The sequence below is a fragment of the Bombina bombina genome, chromosome 6, assembly GCF_027579735.1.
Source record: "Bombina bombina isolate aBomBom1 chromosome 6, aBomBom1.pri, whole genome shotgun sequence".
NCBI lineage: Eukaryota > Metazoa > Chordata > Amphibia > Anura > Bombinatoridae > Bombina > Bombina bombina.
In genome coordinates this window covers 387,232,013-387,257,480 of record NC_069504.1, presented here as the reverse complement: position 1 = coordinate 387,257,480, position 25,468 = coordinate 387,232,013, and positions in this window count along the sequence as shown.

Sequence of the window (25,468 nt, the reverse complement as noted above, 5' to 3'; positions counted from 1 at the left end):
TTTCTTCTTTTGGCTTATTTATTATTCAGCTAGCAGCCTCCCTCTGCAAACTCTTTTTTTCTTCTTATGACGCTCCATGCTTGCAGCCAATTAGATGCTTAGCCACATGTCTCGCTCTTTTCTATGTTCAGCCGTGTCAAATACATTGCTTGCACATGTGATCCAATTATATCCCTCTCCACAGTTGACGTATGGAACGTTATGTGGGTATATTGAAGAACTGCACATGTACATTTGATTCAGAGCTGGGAATGCCCCTTTATCTACTAAGAAAACAGCGGGTGGGACCACTCTCTACATCACTACACTACAGAAAAAAGAAAACCAAGGGGCGGAGGGAAGAGTGAGAATCGAAACATAAAATAAGATATGATTTTATAATTCTAATAATAAACGGCTAGATCACGAGTTCTGCAATAGCCTTAAAAAGCAGCGTTGAGAGGTCCCAACGCTGCTTTTTAACGCCCGCTGGTATTACGAGTCACGCAGGTACAGGTGTACCGCTCACTTTTCTTCTGCGACTCGAGGCTACCGCAAATCCCCTTACGTACATTGCGTATCCTATCTTTTTAATGGGAGTGTTGGAAGAAGTGAGCGGTACACCCTCTCCTGTCAAGACTCCTACCGCATTTAAAAGTCAGTAGTTAAGAGTTTTATGGGCTAACGCCGGAACATAAAACTATTAACTAAAGTGCTAAAAACTACACTAACACCCATAAACTACCTATTAACCCCTAAACTGAGGCCCCTCACATCGCAAACACTAAATAATTGTTTCAACCCCTAATCTGCCGACCGGACATCGCCGCCACTTTAATAAATGTATTAACCCCTAAACTGCCGCACTCCCGCCTCGGAACAGCCAATAGAATGCAAGGTCAATCCTATTGGCTGATTGGATCAGCCAATCGGATTGAACTTCAATCCGATTGGCTGATAGCATCAGCCAATAGGATTTTTCCTACCTTAATTCCGATTGGCTGATAGAATTCTATCAGCCAATCGGAATTCAAGGGACGCCATCATTTAAAGGAACCTTTATTCTTCGTTAGGACTTCGTTTGAAGAGGATGCTCCGCGTCGGCTGGATTGAAGATGGAAACTAGAAATAGTTGATAAGAGTTATCCACAAAAAAGTATGCATATAGCATACTGGTGCCCAGACTCAGAAGTTAGCAGTATTCCTTTTGTTAAAACATAACTTTTAATTTAATCAATTAAAAATATAAGCACTCCAACATAACATCCATACATTTTAAAATATCTAAACTCTGTGGTCTTGAAATTACGGTTAAAGAAGATGGAGTCGGTCCAAAATTAATGGCCTTATCCACAATTATTAACACCTTCTTTTGTAATACAATGTGGTAATACACTATTTTGTTAGGCTTTGAGTGATTACTAGTAAAACAACTAACTAATCTCCCTTTTGTTAGTCAGTTATTTCCACTCAGTTACTTTAAATGTAATATATATGTGATCTAAATAAGTAAGATTAAACTCTCCAAACGTATGTGTTAGGGTCAAATACGGTGGTTTGGGAGAATCACATATTGAACCAAACTATATGTATATGACACTGACGTGGAAGGATAAGGGAGAGGGGGGGGGGGGGGTCATAGATCAGTGAGCAACTGGTATATGAACTGTGTCACAGTAGTAATACAAATAATGAAAAAGTTGGTAGATGGTCCCTAGGTGTAAAGTACTAGGCAGAGCCAGGCATCGAACCTGGTCTTGGCCCAAATTGAGATATATGAAATATCACTTCTCTACATCTGTGGTCTATATAGGCCGTGCATCAAATATTAACACTATAGATGCCTAGGTGTAGGTCACTAGTTAATGTGCCAATTATAGGGATTTACATAGACAGCCCGTGAAGTCGATCTATATCAATGCCACTAATCATCTATTTCGGACTCAAAATACCTGGGATTGTAGTTCAGTTTATGTATAGTACTGAATACAATTTGCAGTCTTTGTGTATTGACCTATAGATACTATTGTATCTAGATAGAATAAAGGCGTTATGTAGCTAATTGTCAACAGATCTGAATGGGATGTGTCCCTATGTTAATACTTTTATTATGTACACCTTAGATTGTCAGAGATACTCAATGTTAGTTGGACGATTCACTCACTTGTATTCACTTAGATCGTTGGTGTTTATTTACATTATGTTATGCTTAGACACGTGATGTGTTTCACAATATTTTTCTTAAAGACAAACTTGGCAGATATGAAATATATTTAATATTAGTGCTAAAATGTACTGCAATTCAATTATACCATTAGCACTTATTATCAGTTCGATTTATTTGTTAAACAATGCTGATATGAAACAGTTGATTACGGCCTGCAGCCTGAGTCTATGTTCGTTACTGATGTATGTCAGGTCTTTGGTTTGGCAAGTTTTTATATGTCTATCCAATGCTGTTAGCCAATTGCAGTATGTGAATATTGCCTCACCTATAGTCACTAACAAGATATAGGACTGCAGCTTCCCATTACATTACCTACTATGTTTGTAAAATATGCTAGTGCTTCTATACAGTTATTACAGTGCCTTTCGTTATGTCACCGGTAGAATAAATGCTGTTATGATTGGGGCAATTACATTATATTGATAGACCAGTTAAATATTTGCTTGTGATACTGAGTCGCTATTGCTATGCTTTTTAATGAATCTCACGTCACCTATTGTGAATGCAAATGTAGCAGTCACCTAATATGGAAATAATTGTAACAATTGTGGTGGACAGAGTAACAACTTTTGTACGATATTGCTCTTAATAGCTCATGCCCCCTGAGTCTCCCTGTAGAGTGGCCGTGAGCGTGGCTAAATTATCTTATTAGATTTATTGCTATAAGCTTGCTATACGGTTGCTACTTAGCCCTTTATTCTATCACATATCAGTACACACTGATTCGGTTACAGCAAGTACTTTGGATTTATAAGCCAGACAGATCTTTGCTCATAATGCTGTGTCACTATTAATGTGCCTATAAGTAGATCCCAAGTCACCTAATATAGAAGCATTTGTAATAATCACACTAAATAAAGTGACAGTTAATTTACCTTATTGCTCCTAGTAGCGATATGCCCCCTGGATATCCCGGTATAGTGGCCGTGAGCGCGGCTAGATTACTATGTTAGGATTTATACGTAAGTTATTTGCGCTATAAGCTGCAGATTGTCAACAGAGGTAGAGCTAACACAGCGTCCGTACTGCTTGTAAATAGATCTCAAGTCACGCTAAGTAAAGTAACAGCTAGTTTGTGTTATTGCTCCTGATAGCTAAGTGACCCCTGACTCTCCCGGTATAATAGTCGTGAGCGCGGCTAGATTATCATGTTAGAATTTTTACGTTAAGATATTTACACTCTAAGCTTCAAATTAACAACAGAGTTTAAGCTAAAAAAGCGTCCGTGCTGCTGACACGTTTCGCCCGTGAGGGCTTTATCAAAGGCAGCGAGCCGCCGGAATTCTTTCTATTTATGGCTTCGGTGTGCCGGAAGTCCCGCCTGTTCTTTATTTTCATTGGAATCATCTATGTCACTCATTGTGACGTCTCATTAAAGTAGGTATATACCTCCTTCTAATAAATTTGTACAATTCAATTTTATTGTTCACTTCATTTGCATCATTACTTAGGTTTATCACATTATTCGTATCTGTATTGTTTGTATAGATCCTAGATCAACTTCCTAATAATGACAAATTGCATAAGTGCCTTATTTTCACATGCCTGTTATTTCATAATTATTAATACTCATATTAAGAGACTAATAATTAATTCTTGTTTTCGAATTGTTACCTGATGGTTATGTTAATGTATGATATATTAACTGTCTTTTGATAAAAGAGAGAAAAAAAAGCGGATATTATTCATATTGTCTAGGTCTTTATAGCTCTAGAATAATAATCTTGCTTGCTATTTTGATCTCTATAGATCTCCTCATGTCTCTCAAGAATTAACTCTTTATGGCCAGATAATTTATAATGTTGTACATAGTTCTTATCTATTATAGTTCCTTTAGCATCATCACCTGTAAATATGACTTATGTATCTCTTATCTTTTCAGTATTCAGTGATTTATGAAGTATTTATTGCATCACGTGAAAATGCTGACTATTTTTTTAAACTTATTGTACACTGTGTGCAGAATTATTAGGCAAATTAGTATTTTGACCACATCATCCTCTTTATGCATGTTGTCTTACTCCAAGCTGTATAGGCTCAAAAGCCTACTACCAATTAAGCATATTAGGTGATGTGCATCTCTGTAATGAGAAGGGGTGTGGTCTAATGACATCAACACCCTATATCAGGTGTGCATAATTATTAGGCAACTTCCTTTCCTTTGGCAAAATGGGTCAAAAGAAGGACTTTACAGGCTCAGAAAAGTCAAAAATAGTGAGATATCTTGCAGAGGGATGCAGCACTCTTAAAATTGCAAAGCTTCTGAAGCGTGATCATCGAACAATCAAGCGTTTCATTCAAAATAGTCAACAGGGTCGCAAGAAGCGTGTGGAAAAACCAAGGCGCAAAATAACTGCCCATGAACTGAGAAAAGTCAAGCGTGCAGCTGCCAAGATGCCACTTGCCACCAGTTTGGCCATATTTCAGAGCTGCAACATCACTGGAGTGCCCAAAAGCACAAGGTGTGCAATACTCAGAGACATGGCCAAGGTAAGAAAGGCTGAAAGACGACCACTACTGAACAAGACATACAAGCTGAAACATCAAGACTGGGCCAAGAAATATCTCAAGACTGATTTTTCTAAGGTTTTATGAACTGATGAAATGAGAGTGAGTCTTGATGGGCCAGATGGATGGGCCCGTGGCTGGATTGGTAAAGGGCAGAGAGCTCCAGTCCGACTCAGACGCCAGCAAGGTGGAGGTGGAGTACTGGTTTGGGCTGGTATCATCAAAGATGAGCTTGTGGGGCCTTTTCGGGTTGAGGATGGAGTCAAGCTCAACTCCCAGTCCTACTGCCAGTTTCTGGAAGACACCTTATTCAAGCAGTGGTACAGGAAGAAGTCTGCATCCTTCAAGAAAAATATGATTTTCATGCAGGACAATGCTCCATCACACGCGTCCAAGTACTCCACAGCGTGGCTGGCAAGAAAGGGTATAAAAGAAGAAAATCTAATGACATGGCCTCCTTGTTCACCTGATCTGAACCCCATTGAGAACCTGTGGTCCATCATCAAATGTGAGATTTACAAGGAGGGAAAACAGTACACCTCTCTGAACAGTGTCTGGGAGGCTGTGGTTGCTTCTGCACGCAATGTTGATGGTGAACAGATCAAAACACTGACAGAATCAATGGATGGCAGGGTTTTGAGTGTCCTTGCAAAGAAAGGTGGCTATATTGGTGACTGATTTGTTTTTGTTTTGTTTTTGAATGTCAGAAATGTATATTTGTGAATGTTGAGATGTTATATTGGTTTCACTGGTAAAAATAAATAATTGAAATGGGTATATATTTGTTTTTTGTTAAGTTGCCTAATAATTATGCACAGTAATAGTCACCTGCACACACAGATATCCCCCTAAAATAGCTATAACTAAAAACAAACTACAAACTACTTCCAAAAATATTCAGCTTTGATATTAATGAGTTTTTTGGGTTCATTGAGAACATGGTTGTTGTTCAATAATAAAATTAATCCTCAAAAATTCAACTTGCCTAATAATTCTGCACTCCCTGTATGTATGTGTGTTACTTTAGCTAGTACGTTAATCCTATATATTATTCATTGTTTAAGTGTCTTATAACGTTCCATGAAATGGGATATACCCAGTTTCCACTTTCACCTATTATTCCCTGTACTTATAAAGTTATATTGAATATGTAATTTTTAGAATATTTCTACATCTTCCTTTATTTGGTACTTTTGATAGTGTGCCTTGTTAATGGGAAAATTAAATTCATATGCTTAGATTTTAGATGTATATATTGTTTATATTTATGATTGTGTACGCTCCTTTTATATGGGCATGCAAATGACCCCCTGTATGTGCTTTATCTCATAGTGATTATGTTATAATCCTCTTAGATCCTCTTTATAATTGTGTTAACCTTTGTATCTCAAGATGATTAAGTGTATAAGGTCCTTCATGAAAAATTGTGATTAGTGATTCCATTAATTAAAAATTATCAGTGATTTTACTGGTGAAAATTTGTGAACATCTAAATAAACATTGTGATAAAAAACTTTCAACAGTGATATTAGTGTGTACATTCTGTTTGCTATGGCTAAATACCCAAATTGTGATATGTTGTTAGTGAACTTTGTGCTTAGAGACCCCAATATCTGGATTGGCGGTGTGTCTGAATTATATACCATTATTATTTTTAATATTAAATCATATTTCGTGGTTAGCTTTGTGCCTTTTTGTGTTTGTGATCATAAGTGGTGTTTGTAGTCTTGTAAGTTTTGAAGGACAATGGTCCTAATATTAATATGTTCTGTGTTCTTTGTGTTTGATTTGTACTGTTAGTTATCCCTCAAATATTTCCCTACTTTGTAGTAGTCAATCTATAGAATGTATATATTTAATTGATCTAAAAGCATAGTTAGACCCTATTTAACGCAATTACAGTGTCATTTCCAAGAAGAAACATGAATTTCATTGATTTAATTGATTTAAAGAAATTGTTAAAACCATTTCAATACAGTTACTTTATAATTTTAGAGAAAAACGTAGTAATTGTTCTGTTCGTTCATTCCATTTGGTTGAACCGTGTTGAGTAAATAAATCCATTTACTTTCTGTCTTTAAGAGAGCAATTTCCAAGTCTCCTAGGAACCCAGTCATATAGTTACCCAAATGTCAAAATGGCAATTGGCTATTTTATCTTTGCAATCAAACAGTTCACAGCTCCGAAGCAAGGAAAGGCAGGGAGAGATATCGGTAATTAAAATGTTATATATATGTATTATTGCTTACATTAAAAAATGTTTCACAAGGCACAGCAAACAAAAAAGACTTTCGGCTGACGCGTTTCCTGCCTTAGCGGCAGTTCATCAGAGCACAAAATTCAGTGTTAGCAGCAGGTGTTTAATCAGGTACGGGTCTGAGTCTTAGCCAATCACAATAAGCAGATCGGGTGTAAAAGTTAACTCTATCATTACCCATACTGACTATATAACTTCCGCGGCTAACATTGTATTAATCACACAAACAGTACAACTTAAAACTAAAGACTAAAAACATGTAAATCTGTAGCATACTGTAACTTTCTGGAAACAAAGTAAGATATAGCATTAGAGAGAAAAGTTATATAAATATACATATATCTTTCTTTTTCTAATCTCTAATTTATAATTTTAGAAAAATTTAGGTTATACTCTGTAGATGTAATACAGGTGGAACTTAAGTTAGCTGTTGCAACACAGTAGCTATAGAAGTATATAAAGTCAAATACAACTTGATATAAATAAGCAAGTGCAGCAGCCGTTTCCTATGTTCCAAACCTAACATAATCTATTGAAAAAATACACGATCGTATACTCAGAAGAATTGTTTGCCATGGGATTTTGTTGAAAGAGTAGTGTGAGATAGCTTACTACAAACTAACGAATGTTAGTAAATAACCTAATATAGCAATTAATGAGCTCAACCCACACACATCCTTATATCTTATAATATTTTTCAATATCAGACTGTGTTAGATGTAGATTATCCTCTCGATAAAGCAGACTATATTGCAAAGAGTCACATCAGGGTAATGTTCAAAGAAAATTTACCTATCAATATACAATTTAATATCACTAATTTTATTAATACCCATAGGGCTTCCAGTTTTGAGGGTATATATCCAAAAAACTTCTCGCTTAGCGAGAGCTTTATATCTATCCCCACCTCTTATACCTAATTTAACCTGTTCAATACCTTGAAACCTAAACACACTGAATTTATCACTATGAGAGAAAAAGTGTTTCGCAACAGGAGTTTTAGGCTCCTCAGCCTCTAAGGACAAAAGATGCTCACGTATTCTCTCTTTGAGACTTCTAGAGGTGAGTCCTACATATTGGAAATTGCATTGTGTGCAGGTAATAAGGTATATTACAAAATTTGAGTTACAATTTAATCTCTCGCGAATTTTGTATGTTATACTGGTAGTACTAGAGGAAAAAGTGTCCCCAACTAATGCGTAATCACAGCTCTTACAGGGTTTTACTCCACATTTGTAAAAGCCTACCCTGCCAGGTAACCAGCTTACCATTTTGCTATTACCACTATTCTTAGAACTGAAATTTTTGGCAACCATATCACCTATTGTGTCTGATCTACTAGAGATGAAAATACAGTTTTTACTAACCAATTTTAAGTCTTCATCCCTCTCCAATAATGGTAACCTTCTCCTAATGATATTGCAGATATCATTATATTGTCTGCTATATTTGGTTATAAAATTGATGCCATGCTGACCACTTATTCTGTTATTCCTACTTCTATTTTTGTTGTTATCAGCAAGCAGACTCTTTCTGTCCATATCTGCAATCCTAAATGACATATCCCGAAGATTCTTATATTCATAACCTCTATCAACCAAACGTGATGTGAGATCATTAGCATGTCTCCAATAATCCTCCAAACTAGTACAATTGCGTCGTAACCTTATGTACTGACCTTTCGGTATGCCTCTCTTCAAGTGATTAGGGTGTAAAGAGTCAGCCCTCAGTATGGTGTTCCCTGATACTTTCTTTCTAAAGACTTCAGTAGTTAAGGCAAGATCAGTATGGCCTATAAGTACATCTAGATAAGGTATATTGTCAGAGGACGCACTGTAGGTAAAACCAAGGTTGCTAGAATTGTTATTAAGAAATTCAACAAAATTAAATAACTCATTGTCAGTGCCTCCCCACACAATAAGAATATCATCTATATATCTAGTATATAGTTTAATATGGTTACTATAGATATTCCCCTCACCAAAGATTTTCCCGATCTCAAAATCTGCAAGGAAAAGATTTGCATACGAGGGGGCAAATTTTGCCCCCATCGCTGTACCCCTTAATTGTAAGAAAAATTCTCCATTGAAAACAAAATAGTTATGGTTAAGCAAAAATGATATCGCCTGTAAGATGAAATCCATCAATTTATTATCATATCCAGAGTATCGATCTAGCATTCTTTTGATGGAACAAATGCCTAAATCATGAGGGATGCAAGAATACAACGATATCGCATCAATTGTTGCAAATTTGTAACCCTCTTTCCACTGAAAGTCCTGTATTTGTCTTAGTAGATGTTTAGTGTCTCTGAGGAAACCTGGCAGGGACTGTACTATGGGCTGTAGTTGAGCATCAACCCATTCTCCCAACCTTTCCCCCAGGGAGCCAATAGCTGAAATAATTGGTCTCCCTGGGGGATTAGTGAGAGACTTGTGTATCTTTGGCAAATATTTAAAGATTGGTATCCTCGGATACTCCACATAAATATATTCCACTACTTTGTCAGTGAGTATCGCATTTTCTAAAGCTAGATCTAATAAATGTCTCAATTCTCTTTGAAATTTAATTGTTGGATTAAATGTAAGCTTCCTATAGGTTAATGTGTCATCCAACTGTCTGTAAGCCTCACCAATATAGTCTGCTTTATCCAAAACTATAATAGAGCCTCCCTTATCTGAATCAACTATCACCAAAATAGTGAGTTTTTCAGTGGAAAGAGGGTTACAAATTTGCAACAATTGATGCGATATCGTTGTATTCTTGCATCCCTCATGATTTAGGCATTTGTTCCATCAAAAGAATGCTAGAGCGATACTCTGGATATGATAATAAATTGATGGATTTCATCTTACAGGCGATATCATTTTTGCTTAACCATAACTATTTTGTTTTCAATGGAGAATTTTTCTTACAATTAAGGGGTACAGCGATGGGGGCAAAATTTGCCCCCTCGTATGCAAATCTTTTCCTTGCAGATTTTGAGATCGGGAAAATCTTTGGTGAGGGGAATATCTATAGTAACCATATTAAACTATATACTAGATATATAGATGATATTCTTATTGTGTGGGGAGGCACTGACAATGAGTTATTTAATTTTGTTGAATTTCTTAATAACAATTCTAGCAACCTTGGTTTTACCTACAGTGCGTCCTCTGACAATATACCTTATCTAGATGTACTTATAGGCCATACTGATCTTGCCTTAACTACTGAAGTCTTTAGAAAGAAAGTATCAGGGAACACCATACTGAGGGCTGACTCTTTACACCCTAATCACTTGAAGAGAGGCATACCGAAAGGTCAGTACATAAGGTTACAACGCAATTGTACTAGTTTGGAGGATTATTGGAGACATGCTAATGATCTCACATCACGTTTGGTTGATAGAGGTTATGAATATAAGAATCTTCGGGATATGTCATTTAGGATTGCAGATATGGACAGAAAGAGTCTGCTTGCTGATAACAACAAAAATAGAAGTAGGAATAACAGAATAAGTGGTCAGCATGGCATCAATTTTATAACCAAATATAGCAGACAATATAATGATATCTGCAATATCATTAGGAGAAGGTTACCATTATTGGAGAGGGATGAAGACTTAAAATTGGTTAGTAAAAACTGTAATTTCATCTCTAGTAGATCAGACACAATAGGTGATATGGTTGCCAAAAATTTCAGTTCTAAGAATAGTGGTAATAGCAAAATGGTAAGCTGGTTACCTGGCAGGGTAGGCTTTTACAAATGTGGAGTAAAACCCTGTAAGAGCTGTGATTACGCATTAGTTGGGGACACTTTTTCCTCTAGTACTACCAGTATAACATACAAAATTCGCGAGAGATTAAATTGTAACTCAAATTTTGTAATATACCTTATTACCTGCACACAATGCAATTTCCAATATGTAGGACTCACCTCTAGAAGTCTCAAAGAGAGAATACGTGAGCATCTTTTGTCCTTAGAGGCTGAGGAGCCTAAAACTCCTGTTGCGAAACACTTTTTCTCTCATAGTGATAAATTCAGTGTGTTTAGGTTTCAAGGTATTGAACAGGTTAAATTAGGTATAAGAGGTGGGGATAGATATAAAGCTCTCGCTAAGCGAGAAGTTTTTTGGATATATACCCTCAAAACTGGAAGCCCTATGGGTATTAATAAAATTAGTGATATTAAATTGTATATTGATAGGTAAATTTTCTTTGAACATTACCCTGATGTGACTCTTTGCAATATGGTCTGCTTTATCGAGAGGATAATCTACATCTAACACAGTCTGATATTGAAAAATATTATAAGATATAAGGATGTGTGTGGGTTGAGCTCATTAATTGCTATATTAGGTTATTTACTAACATTCGTTAGTTTGTAGTAAGCTATCTCACACTACTCTTTCAACAAAATCCCATGGCAAACAATTCTTCTGAGTATACGATCGTGTATTTTTTCAATAGATTATGTTAGGTTTGGAACATAGGAAACGGCTGCTGCACTTGCTTATTTATATCAAGTTGTATTTGACTTTATATACTTCTATAGCTACTGTGTTGCAACAGCTAACTTAAGTTCCACCTGTATTACATCTACAGAGTATAACCTAAATTTTTCTAAAATTATAAATTAGAGATTAGAAAAAGAAAGATATATGTATATTTATATAACTTTTCTCTCTAATGCTATATCTTACTTTGTTTCCAGAAAGTTACAGTATGCTACAGATTTACATGTTTTTAGTCTTTAGTTTTAAGTTGTACTGTTTGTGTGATTAATACAATGTTAGCCGCGGAAGTTATATAGTCAGTATGGGTAATGATAGAGTTAACTTTTACACCTGATCTGCTTATTGTGATTGGCTAAGACTCAGACCCGTACCTGATTAAACACCTGCTGCTAACACTGAATTTTGTGCTCTGATGAACTGCCGCTAAGGCAGGAAACGCGTCAGCCGAAAGTCTTTTTTGTTTGCTGTGCCTTGTGAAACATTTTTTAATGTAAGCAATAATAAATATATATAACATTTTAATTACCGATATCTCTCCCTGCCTTTCCTTGCTTCGGAGCTGTGAACTGTTTGATTGCTGTTTGTAGTACTATTTGAATCTTACGGGTTTTTGGAGAGCCCCAGCAGCACCGGAACTTGGAGCAGTCTCACACCTTGCACTGAACAGGTGTGTCACAGAGGCGGCACGGTGAAGCTTACCACTCACAGGGATTTGCGACTCAAATTTCAAGCTACTTGCAAGATTGTGATTTTGGACTGCAAACACAGGTATTTCCATTCCTATGGTGGGCTTCCGAAAAGTGTGGTGAGTCCTTTTGTGTTTTTCATTACTGGATGTTACACAAGTTTACAGGATAGTTTGGTGTTTGGTGTTTCCCGCAACTGTGGGGTTCCTGGGTGGAATGTTTACATCATAACATCACTGATTACACCGCTGTTTATGGATACTGATTACGAACAAATTTTTCCACGAATTATATGTTGATGTCTGTTGGTTTATTTTATCTTTGCTACCGTTACGTTACTTAATGACAGTTCTTACAAGACGGCTCGTATTATTTTGGTAGTAAACAGAGATAGAAAAGTAACAATGGCACTATTTAAATAGGCAATCCCCACTTATATCTTAATAATGTGGTCGCACTCTACTTTTTTAATGTACAGTTGTGCTCTGATCCACCATTACTTATTATGTGGGTTGGTGCTCTGCATAAGTAAATTGGAAACTAGAAATAGTGGATAAGAGTTATCTACAAAAAAGTATGCATATAGCACTCTGATGCCCAGACTCAGAAGTTAGCGGTATTCCTTTTGTTAAAACATAACTTTTAATTTAATCAATTAAAAATATAAGCACTCCAACACAACATCCATACATTTTAAAATATCTACACTCTGTGGTCTTGAAATTACGGTTAAAGAAGATGGAGTCGGTCCAAAATTAATGGCCTTATCAACAATTATTAACACCTTCTTTTGTAATCCAATGTGGTAATACACTATTTTGTTAGGCTTTGAGTGATTACTAGTAAAACAACTAGGGACAAAACGTTTTTTTTAAATGCAATTGAGCCAACTGTGGTCTTTGTATGTACACTACTGGTAATAAAGTGGACTTTATATCTTACTCCACTAAAGAGGAATTTAAAATTACATCTCATTTTACATGTGATTCCGCTTTTGTAGTGCATTTGTTGCAATGTAAATGTGGAATACAGTACATTGGTAGAACCTCTAGACCCCTAAAAAAGAGGTGTTGGGAACATCTAAGGAATCTTAAGAAATCTTTAGTTAATCATAGTGTACCCCTTCACAAAGAAAACATCCGTGAATCAGATATTTTTAGGATTTTTCCTATTGAGCATATTACTCTAAAATGGGGTAGAAATAGATTTCTGCATTTGCGATAAAGGGAGACATATTGGATTTGGAAAATGAAGACCATAAATCTACATGGATTAAATGAAAACAATGATATGGCTGCTTTTAATTAAGCAGTTTATATACTAGTATATACCTCTTTAAGAGTAAGTTTTCTGTGCTCTTTGAGTGTGTAGATACATTGTAGTTTAGATATTTTTTATATGTGTGTTTTTTATTACAGTTATCAGCTTCAGCCACATCTCCTATTATTGGGTAGTATGTCCCTTATGATCTGTTATTTAAGTTTTTGATCACATTTTTAGACCTAGGATCTAATAGGGCTAATTATGAAACATAACTTTATAAGTCGTGATGTTATACAGTTTATTACACCTGATGAAACGGTCTGTGAACCGGGAAACGCGTTGTGTTTTAACTTTGTTTTATTAAAACTTGAGTTGTTTTTATGACTTTTGCATTCACAATTATTATTATACCACTTCTCTCTGGGAATCAGCTGTCTTTGTTAAGACTATCTCATGACATTATATTGCCTGGTTGAATATATCATTACCCACAGATTCCTGACTTTGAAGTACAAGCCGCACCTGAGTAGTGAGCGTATAGTTATCTATATCTGGGCAGCTACTAAGAGTCCAGAGTACATTTGTGGCACTTCTCAAGTGCCTTACATCTAGTAAGTACAACCTGTACGTTTGTGTGATCCTCCAACACCACTGATTTTGCACTATTGTGGTGCCTTCTTCTTTTTCTTTTCACACGCTATAAATAACACTCCACTTGTAATCTGCCCCCTTGTAGTTTTTTATTTGGTGTTATTTGCTAAATGAGTGATTTGTTTGTCTCTACATGTTTGTTACATTGGAAGACACACCTTACACAATATGGATTAAGATTACCTGAAGTAAATACTGTACAATAGGAAAGACGTGCCTATTGCATAGAAAACGTGCCTATTGCATAGAAACAAGGCAACTCTAGTGTAGCCTATAGAATGGGCAACGGTGTTGGAAAGAAGTTTAAAATGGGGGAGATCTTGAACTTAACATTGACATTTCCATAGACTTTATAGTGAAAAGGGTAAATAAGTGTACAGTATTTTGTACAGATAACACTACCTGACCCTCACCAAACATCAATAAAACAAAAGATATTTTAAGAAGTGGTCAAAAATAAGAAGTGTTAAAAAGTCTTACTTGAACTTAGTGCTATTGAGATCTGTGATGTAATCACACTTTTAGTAGTAGAGATGATTTAGAGAGTCATGTTGACTTGTGTTGCTATAGCAACTGGATTACATAAAACATTTTTGGAAAGTTCATACTCAGATAATTTGACAACTGATCTTATAAATCCAAAGAAAAGCATAACACGAACAAAAGAAGAAAAAAAAAAAAACGATATTTGCTAATAAGTAATTCATTAGGGATATCCAATGATAGATGTTATCATTTTTAGATTTGCATAAATAAAATCCTAGTTTTAGATAAGTTTGCCTGACAAGTTTCTTTCTATATTCCTTATCAATTTAGTTTAACAAGTTCAGTAATCATTCAATAATTCCTAATTGTTTCAATTAACCTTTTCCCATCAACTGAAAAATATTTTTCTGCATACAAGATTGGAACAAAGCAGCTCTTACAAGAACTACAGCATCTCACTCAATCCTATCACAAAAGATTGCTATTGAAAGAAAATGGTACAAAAAGATTTTTAACAGTGGCTTCACTTTTGCAGCTTTATTATCCAAATTAACCCATTACCTTGAGGTCTCCCCTCTAATTAGGCCTAATTGCCCTCCTAGGCATTATTAATCCAGTCCTCCTCCACTATAAACACACTTATACCTGGGCAACACTGCTGTGCCAATCCTAACTACACCCTTCCTGCTTTGTATTAACCAATACTGTACCCCTGTATTGCAATATCCCCATCAAGGAACCTCCACCATCCATCATACCCTCTTTCACTCAATGGATGCTCCAGAACCTCTAGCATCGGAGGACACACCTTAACTGTCCCAAACAAATATAATAGCCACCCATTCAAAAAATCTTGTTATTTTGCTTTCTTTAATCCTTAGTTCAGTAATGTCAATAGGGCATTAAGGTTCTACACAGTGCTCTTCCTAGCCGTAATCTGAGAGTTGTTCAGATTCCCTCCATTTTCTATGTAATTATTAATTTATTTTTGAATCATGACTAGCAAAGTCACAGAACACTAAATATTGTGTTATCATGAAAGTATTTAAGGGACAGTTTACCATAATTTTTTCTCCCCTTTGAGTTGTTCCCAATTATCTATTTTACATGCTGGGGTGTATTAAATTGTTAACAAATAGCTCCTTTACCTTTATATCAACATATGAAATAGTTGATTTTGCCTTTGGTATCCCTACCTATACTGAATATTTCTATACTTAAATATAAGCTATACAAAAGCTATGTAAACATAGCCAACATAAGAAATTACACTCCCAATGAGAGGTAGGAGAGGTAAGCAAAACATTTCATTTTCAATTGCTCTCTCTAATTGCCTGATGATTGAAAGCTCTCCGCTCAGGTGAGATGATCTAAAATGATCCTCTAGCACTGTGAGATCCCATGTGAGATTCCGAAAAGGCAGATTTTACTATACTGCTCCAAGGGGCATTCTCTGCATTTCAGTAGGTGGAGAGATTAGCCCAGTGCAATATAGCACTACATGACATGAGAGTTCTGCAGCATTTACACTTTGTGATTTATATTTTATAATAATTTACACTTCAGATAAAATTGTATTACACTTAAACTTTCCATTTTATATTAAGTATTTTATTTTGTATACAGCAGTATATTTAGATTGTGATTTTACAAATTAATATTTTGCTTTCACAGATTCTGTGTAGCTTTTAAAAAATAGGATTATACTTTGGATTACATTGCACTATGAATTTCGTCCTTTTAAAATAAACTGAAAAACTGACAGCTTCAGTCTCCCCGAGAGCTTTATTACTTTCTAGGGTCCAGAAAATCAAACAATATCTAGTTTGGAGAGCTATGGGGCTGAACTGAATTTTCTAAGAAAAAGGACAGAACCTGGAAGTCCTAGAGAGAAGAGAGATGACTTCCATAGATAGTAATGAAACTCTCTGTGATACAAAATTTCACATGGAAGAAAGAAGGTACTTGGATAACATACAGGCTCATTTTGCATCCATTACAAATTAAACTGAAGTGTTTTCACTACAATTTAACTTTCTTTTGTCTTTATTTTAGTATATATTACTTTTCTGTTAGTTAAAATAAATGTATTGTGAATTTTGAGCAAACCTCACCTGAATAAAGCTTGCAAGTTATATCAGTATGACCAGCATGTTTAAAATGCTTACATCATTTCACAAGAATTGTGAGAGAGCTTCAGACATACCCTGGGAACTCCCCTGGTCATCTCATGGAACTGTCCTGTCCCTCCCACTTTCTGAAACTGTGAGTTTTAGTTTACAATGGAGCAAATACAAACTGCATTGTAATTCGTAAAGGATACACAGAAATATACAAAAGTATGATCATTTGTTAAAGTAACACAGAAACTTTCAAAAGATAATTATTATTTTTAAGTGAATGCTGGATCTAAATTTAAATGTATTCCAATATAAAAGAGAAAGTGCAAAGCTTAATATTATTAATACTGAAAGGACCCAATCTGAAGTGTAAAGTAATATAACATACAAAGCACAAAGAGTAACAAAACTCTCATATCATGCAGTGTTGTATTTCACTGGGCTTGTCTCTCCTTCACATACAGACATAAGATGAATCTTGCAGTGTTGGAGAGTTTAGCCCTTTTTCTTTTGAGCATTCAGGGCCTGATATTTAAAACCTTGTCGGCAAGGAGAGAAATCACACAAAATAGTTGGGGGTTTTTTAGACCTTGTAATATAGGAATCTCTTTTTCACATTAAGAACACTACATTGCAACATAAAATGTGTTACTTTATGCCTGAGCGGCTGAGGTTTTAAATATCAGGTAATAAGTACTTTCATCTCTTGTGAAATCTGCACTACAATTTCTCTCCATGCTGGAAAATCATTTGATAATCAGGCCCTAAGTATTGTGCTTTGGTATACAAAGAGAGACAAAGAAGCTTGTGTGTGTACAGAAAGTGATAAAATAAGGAAATCTGATTTCCCTGCAAGCTCAACCCATTATACTGGGTTGTGGTTTCAAAGAACAAAACCAGTAGCCTTTTTATATACAAAAATAAACCCAAATAGGCAATTTCTCATCCATTTGATACTCTGAATGTGGTATAGCAAGTTATTGGAAACACATTAACGGAAAAACTATTTTACAGTACACTGTCCCTTTAACCTATCAAAAGAATGGGTTATATTTGTATTGTTAAGTTTAAAACTGGCATAAGATTTAGCCCTCAAAAGGGAAGAACAAAGGTGAATCTTTTCCAGCAAGTTTAGAAAGTGTAATCTTCAATATTGCCTTCTGATTAGGTTAAAGATATAGCATTTGTATCAGGCATAGTCTGATATTATAATTTATTATTACTGTGGTGAGACAATGTACATTTGCAGCATGCACTTATGCTAAGGCTGAAATATATTGCTTACACTTGAAAACAAGCAATAAATACCAGCTTAGTTACTCTGGTGCTAATAATAGCGTCCTAAAAGTGGTGGCATAACATAATATAACATATGTGTGTGTTAATGTGATGGGACATTCAAATTCTAATGCAATGCATGCAGGATTTTAGCTGTGTGATTAACCCATTGTGGGATGGGAGTTAAACACATACTTAGAAAGGGACACTAATGCAAGAAAGACATGCTCTAATGAATTAGATCATTACATTTTTGCATTAAAATGTCAATTTAAATATCTAATACAAAAGTAAATATTCATACAGACTGAACTTCATTCCCTTAAAAACTAATAGGACTGAAAAGATTCAGAAACCCATTAAATATCAATCTACAACATTCTCATGGCCATAAAACCAGATTTCTCTCTTTAGTTATATTAATAGGTCATTAAACCATCTTTACCTCATAATTCTATACCTTAAATATGCTAGTTCAGCATTCCATCCTAGGCTTTACTGTATTCTCCCTGTTATATGTGACTAGTAAATATACACACAGGTAAAATACATTGGTTTTGCCAATAGCAGTGTTCCTTTAAAGAGTTTAAGGGTCACGTCTGGGTGATTAGATATGCTTCAGATTTAGTCACTTATGATATGTTAGAATCGTATTTCCTTTTGTTACTACCTCTTGTTCTAGATTAGGTTGTTACACTATTGTTTGCTCAGGATAACTTTATATTGCCCTTGTCCTTGCTTCTTAATATTTATAACATACTCCAGGGGGGGTAGAGAAAAAGGGGGAAAAAAACCCAGAAGAAGACTTGACTTACAAAACCTATATACTTTTACATGTATAACATTACTTTTAAAATAAGTTATATCATAAAAAAGAGAAAAGAAAAAAGTAATAATAATAATGGAAAATAATATTCATGGTAAGGTCAACAATGAATTAACAGGACAGCAAAAACCTTGTAATTACAAGACGTTTCTTTTGCTATAGATTAACATATCAGTCAAGTCTAAACATTTTTATAACAAATAAGCAGCTTAATTGCTGCAATTGAGTTTATTTTCAGTAGCCAAACTCTGCCCACCACTTGCCTTATTTGGAGGAGCCAATCAGAGCTTGCGTCTGGAGAACACAAGGCTTCCTTTGGTCATTATGGCCTAGAAAGTGGAGCATTACTGAAAGCACAGGGTGTGCTATCCATATCGAACCCCGGTGCTAAGAATAGAGCACAATCTGGTTTTACAAGTGATTGCAACATATAATAGAGAATAAAAAATTAGTACACAAAGAATAAAAGTATAAAATAATACATGTATAAAATAAAGTAATACACACACAAATATATATATTTATATATATATAGTATACAGTATATATATATATATATATATATATTAAAAGGGACATTCTACACTAGATTTTTCTGTGCATAAATGTTTTTGTAAATGATCCATTTATATAGGCCATCTGGTAGTGTTTTTGTAACAATGTATAGTTTTGCTTATTTTTTAAAAAAATTGTGATGATTTTCAGACTCCTAACCAAGCCCCAAAGTGTCTGATGTATATGCTTGTTTATTGTCCTGTTTATGTTATCTGTCTTTTCATATGCAGGGAGGGAGGAAGTGTCTTCTCTTCTTGTTTTCCCAAGCCCTTTCAGTGGGTGTCCCAGACTAACCTTATCATCAGTGCTAAACTTTTGTTAAGGTTAGTCTGGGACACCCACTGCTGCCTGGCTTTCTAACTTTCTCTCTACAAATACACGTGCTCTAATCCTAGGGGACTTCAACATCCCCATTGATAACCCATCTGCCCCTGCTGTCTCTAAACTTCTCTCACTCACTAACTCCTTTGGTCTCTTACAACCCACCCTATTCCCTACTCACCACGATGGACACTCTATCGATCTAATATTCTCCTACCTCTGCTCCCTTTCTGATGTCACTTGTTGTCCATTTCCCATTTCAGACCACCATCTGCTCACCTATAATCTCAATGTACATGCTAAACCTATTTCTCCCCCCTCCCCCGCACCTGTAGAAATCTGCACACTGTGGATCCTCTCCAACTTTCCAACCATATTCAAAAACACCTCCCCCACACTTCCACAGTATCCTGCCCTGACCTTACTACAAACCATTATAACAATACTCTCTCCTCTGCACTTGACACCCTTGCTCCTCCACAAATATGCAAAACCCCACGTCATCAGCTCTAGCTCTGGCACTCTCAGCAAACACACTATCTACAAAAATGCTCCCATGCTGCTGAATGTGCCTGGAGGAAATCCTGCTCTGAACCCTATTTCCTACACTATAAGTTCATTCTTTATTCTTACTCATCTGCCCTTCACTTAGCCAAGCAAAACTACTTCTCTTTTCTTATATCTTCTCACTCCTCAAACCCTAAACGTCTCTTCTCCATTTTCCACACTCTCATTTATCCAACTGCACCCCCCCCTTCTTCTGCCTTTAGTGCTCAAGACTTGACAGACTACTTTTTCAACAAAACACTTACCATCCAAAGTAGCATCCCACCACAAGACTGCAACCTTCCATCTGCGTCCCCGGTCACCCCCTCCACCACTCTCAGTACCTTCCCCCCAACCACTGAGAATGAAATGAGTTCCCTAATGTCTTCCTCACACCTCACTGCCTGCCCACTTGACCCTATCCCTTCACATCTTATACCTTCTCTGTCTTGTACCCTCACTCCAGCTCTTATTCACATATTCAACCGATCCCTTACTGCTTGCTTTCACCAAGGTTACTAACAATCTTCTTTCTGCTAAAAACAATGGCCACTACTCTATACTTATCTTACTTGACCTGTCTCACTACCTAAAAATCAACATGTCCAAGACTGAGCTTCTTCTAATCCCCCCATCTAATTCTTCTCCAGTTTCTAACTTTACTATCACTTTTGGCGACACCACTATCTCCCCATCATCACCCCAAGTCCGCTGCCTAGGAGTTACACTTGACTCCAATCTGTCCTTCATACCCCACATCCAATTGCTATCTTCATCCTGTCACAACCACCTACGCAATATCTCCAAAATTCATCCTTTTCTGAGTGCGGAAACTACTAAACATCTAATCCATTCCCTAGTAATTTCCCGACTTGACTACTGTAATAACCTACTAACTGGTCTTCCTCTCTCCCGCCTTTCCCCCCTACAATCCATCCTAAATGCCTCTGCTAGGCTAATCCACCTCTCCCAATGCTCTGTATCTGCTGCACCCCTCTGTGAGTCCCTTCCCTGGCTCCCCATTCACAGCAGAATTAATTAAAAAATTATCACTCTGGCCTACAAAGCGCTTACCAATGCAGCCCCCCCCTACCTGTCCTCACTCATCAACAAATATACTCCAGCCCGTCCCCTAAGATCCAACAACGATCTACTCCTTGCATCTTCTACCATAACCTCTTCCCATGCTAGTCTACAGGACTTCTCTCGTGCAGCACCAACCCTCTGGAACGCACTTCCTTAAGCTGTCAGACTTTCTCCCAACCTCTCCTCCTTTAAACGCTCCCTAAAGACCTTTTTATAGTAGTGTCTATTACATGCAGTTATATGAAAATTGGTGTATACTGTCCCTTTAATAAAAATGAAAAAACATTGAGTTAAAGGGATATGGTATATGGCAAGGTGTTTTATATGTATGTGTGTGGATTTGTAAGTGTGTATGTATATATGTATTCACATAAGTATGTATACATGCATACACATAAATATACACACGCGCACACACATATATACACACACATATATATATATATACATACAAATATATTAATTTAAAAGCATAGATAAAAACTTTAAAGAACTCCACTATTTTTCCTTTGCTTTAGAGCTCCTTCAGCTTAGTGAACTTTATGGCTTAGCACACCTTCGGGTTAAAGCTTGAGCTATAGCCAGGACCTGAGTCTATTAGGTGAGGGATTTAGTGCAGCCACACTATCCAGCCTCCAGATGTTAGCGTACCCTAGACTTTTGCTCATGCACTAGCATTTCACTTTCCATTTTATGGAAGTAAAATTGGAAGAGCTATAGACTACCCTTTAGTAATTTTAGCGCACCAAAGCACTACTATTTTTATGCTGCACTTGTATTCTAGGCCTATGCAAGTATAAAGTGCATTGTTGTGCATTTATTATCTGCTGAAGTCAGTTAGGAGCAGCAGATATATATCATAAGTCAGCAGGGTGCATTTCCATTTGAGAATTAGAAAATACACAATTTGCAGTGCTAAATTCCTTAAAATAGGGAAAATATATAGAGAAAGTATACCGCAAAGTTTATTAGGCATAACTAAACATTTCATATTAAAATGTCAAGTTGTGTGTGTGTGTGTGTGTGTGTGTGTGTGTGTGGGGGGGGGTGCAGGTGGTGCCCATGACAGGTTGCAAAACTAGAAGTTTATTATTATTATTATCATCATTTTGTTGTAGAGCACCAACAGTTTCCACAGTGCTATTTAAAATCTGGATAACATGCAAATTATCTGAGGATAAAAGTGACATTCCTCATTATAGCAACTTCTACACACAATAAGCAGTGGTCCTAAAACAGCGTGGTAAAAAAACGGTTAAATAGCTAGATGGAACAAAATAGGAACAATCTTATATTAAAAATTATACACTTCTCATAAAATCAAAAACAGTCAAAAACTCAACACTGTCCCGTATAATATATAATGAGCAACACTATGTCCAAAATGAATGTGGAAATATATCACTGTATACTGTGGATACCAGGGCCTCTAGTTATCAAGCCTTCAACCGCAGCGTATTTGTGGCAAGGCTGATTTGCCTTAGTTATCAAGCCCTACTGCCCGGCAAAAGTAGAATCTAGTGACGCAGCGTATTTGTGGCAAGGCTGATTTGCCTTAGTTATCAAGCCCTACTGCCCGGCAAAAGTAGAATCTAGTGACGTAAGCTTCGATCCGCCGGACTCAGTCCGACACAGATTGATGCTTACGTCACTCCAGATGTTCCGAATGCAAGTTCGGCACAATCTGACTACTTTTGGTAGTTATCAAACTACTAGCAGGTACGCTCGCCACTATTCCGGGCCAGCGTACCTGGATTTCAATCCGCCGCCCTGGAGGCGGCGGATCCCATAGGAATCAATGGGAGTCTGACCATAGCGAAAGCTCATGTTCGCTGCTGCATGATATCCCATTGATTCCTATGGGAAACGTCTGCACCTAACACCCTAACATGTACCCCGAGTCTAAACACCCCTAATCTGTCCCCCCCCTACACCGCCGCAACTAAATAAATTTATTACCCCCTAAACCGCCGCTCCCGGACCCCGCCGCAACCTACATTATACATATTAACCCCTAATCTGCCGCCCCCTACACTGCTGCAACTAAATAAAGTTATTCCCCACTAAACCGCCGCTCCCGGACCCCGCCGCAACTATAATAAATATGTTAACCCCTAAACCGCCACTCCCGGACCCTGCCGCAACTATAATAAATATGTTAACCCCTAAACCGCCACTCCCGGACCTCGCCGCAACTATAATAAATATGTTAACCCCTAAACCGCCGCTCCCGGACCCCGCCGCCACGTACATAATACCTATTAACCCCTATCCTGCCCCCCCCATACCGCCGCCACCTATAATAAATTTATTAACCCCTATCCTGCCCCCCTACACCGCCGCCGCTATAATAAAATTATTAACCCCTAAACCTAAGTCTAACACTAACCCTAAGACCCCCCCTAGCTTAAATATTAATTAAATAAATCTAAATAATATTACTCTTATTAACTAAATTAATCCTATTTAAAACTAAATATTTACCTATAAAATAAACCCTAATATAGCTACAATATAACTAATAGTTACATTGTAGCTATTTTAGGATTTATTTTTATTTTACATGCAACTTTGTATTTATTTTAACTAGGTACAATAGTTATTAAATAGTTATTAACTATTTAACAACTACCTAGCTAAAAGAAATACAAAATTACCTGTAAAATAAATCCTAACCTAAGTTACAATTAAACCTAACACTACACTATCATTAAATTATACCAATACCTACAATTAAATACAATTAAATAAACTAAACTAAATTACAAAAAAAACAAACACTTAATTACAGAAAATAAAAAAATATTACAAGAAGTTTAAACTAATTACACCTAATCTAAGCCCCCCCTAATAAAATAAAATAAAAACAAAATAATAAAAGTCCCTACCCTATTCTACATTACCAAGTAACCAGATCTTTTACCATCCCTTAAAAGGGCTTTTTGCGGGGCGTTGCCCCAAAGTAATCAGCTCTTTTGCCTGTAAAAAAAATACAACCCCCCAACATTAAAACCCACCACCCACATACCCCTACTCCATACCCCTACTCTAACCCACCCAACCCCCCTTAAATAAACCTATCGCTAACCCCCTGAAGATCTCCCTACCTTGAGTCGTCTTCACCCAGCCGGGCCGAAGTCTTCATCCGATGGGGCAGAAGAGGACATCCAGACGGCAGAAGTCTTCATCCTATCCGGGCAGAAGAGGACATCCGGACCGGCAGACATCTTCATGCAAGCGGCATCTTCTATTTTCATCCATCCGACGAGGAGCGGCTCCATCTTCAAGATCTCCGGCATGGAACATCCTTCCTGCACGACAACTACCCGACGAATGGCTGGTCCTTTAAATGACGTCATCCAAGATAGCGTCCCTCGAATTCAGATTGAACTTCAATCTGATTGGCTGATAGAATCCTATCAGCCAATCGGAATTCGAGGGACCCCATCTTGGATGACATTATTTAAAGGACCAGCCATTTGTCGGGTAGTCCTCGTGCAGGAAGGATGTTCCGCGGCGGAGGTCTTGAAGATGGAGCCGCTCCTCGTCGGATGGATGAAAATAGAAGATGCCGCTTGGATGAAGATGTCTGCCGGTCCGGATGTCCTCTTCTGCCCGGATAGGATTAAGACTTCTGCGGTCTGGATGTCCTCTTCTGCCCCATCGGATGAAGACTTTGGCCCGGCTGGGTGAAGACGACTCAAGGTAGGTAGATCTTCAGGGGGTTAGCGATAGGTTTATTTAAGGAGGGTTCGGGTGGGTTAGAGTAGGGGTATGTGGGTGGTGGGTTTTAATGTTGGGGGGGTTGTATTTTTTTTTTACAGGCAAAAGAGCTGATTACTTTGGGGCAATGCCCCGCAAAAAGACCTTTTAAAGGCTGGTAAAAGAGCTGGTTACTTGGTAATGTAGAATAGGGTAGGGACTTTTATTATTTTGTTTTTATTTTATTTTATTAGGGGGCTTAGATTAGGTGTAATTTAGTTTTTGTTTTTCTTGTAATTTAGTTTAGTTTAGTTAATTGTATTTAATTGTAGGTATTGGTAGCTAATTTATTTAAATAATTTAATGATAGTGTAGTGTTAGGTTTAATTGTAAAAACTTTCACTCTGAAAAAGAAAAAAGCGCAAAGAGAGACTCAAGTGCAATAAATAACACAAACGCTGCTGCTCTTAAAAATA